Source organism: Callorhinchus milii, unplaced genomic scaffold (assembly GCF_018977255.1).
Source record: "Callorhinchus milii isolate IMCB2004 unplaced genomic scaffold, IMCB_Cmil_1.0 Scaffold28, whole genome shotgun sequence".
Classification (NCBI taxonomy): domain Eukaryota; kingdom Metazoa; phylum Chordata; class Chondrichthyes; order Chimaeriformes; family Callorhinchidae; genus Callorhinchus; species Callorhinchus milii.
Window position 1 is genome coordinate 3,120,805 of NW_024704769.1, and position 2,499 is coordinate 3,123,303.

The following is a 2,499-nucleotide window of genomic DNA, read 5'->3' on the forward strand; positions in this document are numbered from 1 at the left end:
TTATCTGTATTATCGGGTAAGAATTCAGTCCAACACATCTGGCAGTGAGACACAGGCCAACCCCTTGCTCTGCTTCTTTGCGAGCGCCTCTTTCCGACACATACACATACACAGGCTCCTGTCTCTGGCGCAGTCAAGCCTGAATGAAACGCTCTGCGTTCATCATTTGCACCCAAATATCCTAGCGAAGGCTGGAGCTCGGATGAGCTCCTGAGGAACTTGTCTCTCCTACCATGTGTGGCACCCAACCGTGCCTTGCCTTGTCTCCTATTGTCAGCTCCGGCTTGTCTGTGAGGTTGTGTGAACAACTTCAATGCTCATTGCTAGCAGCTGAGAAATGTTCTCATTGATCTCTTCTGCCTGTCAATTAGACGCAGACCGAGGCAAGCTTAACCACAGGGTTCCCGCTGCACGGCCTTTTGATTGCAGATTCATTAAAATAGCTTCTGCTGATAATCTCTCTCTGAGGAACCTTTCTCTACTCCGAGTCGTAAACATTGCATTCTGACGCTTCCACCAGCGCAGTCCAGTAGCTCAGTGCTCGCCTCAACAAGCAAGAGGACCCGGGTTCGATTCCCGGTCGAGGCTAGATCTTTGGCTGGTTTCCTCACTCCACGCACACGCCTCTGTTGACCCAGCAGTGAGTAGGAACCCGCTTGTTAGTCGATTGGCGGATCGCTTTTCTGGGGGTAATAATCTTGGGCAAGAAAAATAAATAAACCCAACTGAGAATTCCACGCATCCCACTTACACATGGCATCTCCTGAGATAGATGGTTGGGATGGAATGCGCTCTCTCTCTCTTTCTCTCTGTCTCTCTCCCTGGAGGGACGCCCCCCCTGCTTACCTAATTCCGGAAAGTATTAGGCGCAGGTTGGTAAGAGCCGAGAGACGACGTGATAAGGCGCCGTGTTTTTTTTATATAGGTTTTCAACCGGGTTCCTATCTCGTGCTGGGTAAATAGAGGCGTGTGCGTGCGTGCGTGCGTGGAGTACGTAAACCTGCCTAAAGTTTCGCCCTGACCCGCCCGGGAACCGAACCCGGTTCCTCTCGCTCGCGAGGCGAGGGCTCTAACCAATACCCCATGAGCATGTTTGCACACAGACGCAAATACACACACACACACACACACCATACATGACGGACACAGTCACGCACTGACCCAAACAGGTGCCCGACACACGCAAACTCCGTGTAAACCCCGCGCACACTCGCGCCCAAAGGAAATGCGCGCAGCTGGTCAGTCTGCCAAGGAAATGGAATCGTCGCGAGGCAGAGACCGACCGGGAGGATGACAGAATCCGGGCTAAATCTCGGCAAAGCGCAGCCCGGCTCAGCATCGATTTCCTGCCAAAACGCTCGCCCGTTCTGTGAGTTTCTCCTCCGCTAAGAAGGCCGACCTATCGAATCCAACAGCAACAGGGCAGACAAAGTTGGAGCCTTTAACGATCTTGTTTCATTTTCTTTCCCCTGTTCCCTCCTGCCCTTTCCTTCATTTGAACCTTATTCTCTCGCTTCCCCTCGGCGCTCCTGGTTGCTAGGAGATGAGCTGAGAGAGAGAGAGCGCGTGGACTCTCAGCCCCCCACCCCCCACCCACCCCGCCCCCCGCGCTCCCGTCCCCACCGCCTGCTGCGACGGTCTCCAGGGCAATGCTGTTAAGCACTTGTCTACCATATAGACTAAGTGCTGCATTATCGACCAGTCCACTCCCTCCGCACAGCGGGCTCCGGCTTGCTGCACGTCAACCCCCTCGCCCCCCGCCCCCCCCTCTCTCTCTCTCTCTCTCCCAGTCCGTGTCCTGGCCGACAACCCCAAACCCCGGATAAAATCAGCCGCTCACTCACTTCACGGCTGATTACAATTGTGATGACCCTTTGCTTTTGACGCAGCCCCTCATCACGTTCTTCGAGACGTCTCAAAGCGCTTTTCGCAGAGCGAATTGACCGTTACGTCTTGTGGGCGAAACGCGGCAGCCAATTGCGCACGGCAGCGTCTCCCCCACCACACACAGCCGTGGGATTGAGCGACGCCATTCATCTTGAAGGGATTGTGCAAACTGACAGCACTATTCGCCTACAAAACACTCAGTCGCCTCCCTTTGCAATGAAACCCTCTGAAGCGCTTTGAGACGTGTCAACGACGTGATAAGGCGCTGTGTCAAACACAAACGATTGCGTTAATTACCCTGAGGGTGTGTGTCTGTCTCTCTGTCTGTCTGTGTGTGTGTGTCTGTCTGTCGCTAAACATACAAAGCTCCATTTCCACATCTTGTTTGGGTTTGGATCAATCTTCGCTCGAAATAAATAATCTTGAGTGGGTGTCGCTTTGCTCAGAGAGGGGAAAGAATTTTGCAAGGCCACGCACATCATAAATCTCTAATTTTTCTCAAAGAAAATCACGAAGCAAAGCAGCAACTGTTACATAAAAGTCACAGGTCTGTTTCCCCCTCCGGGGAAAAAATATTTTTCCAGACACCCAGCAATCTTTAGTAATGAATAA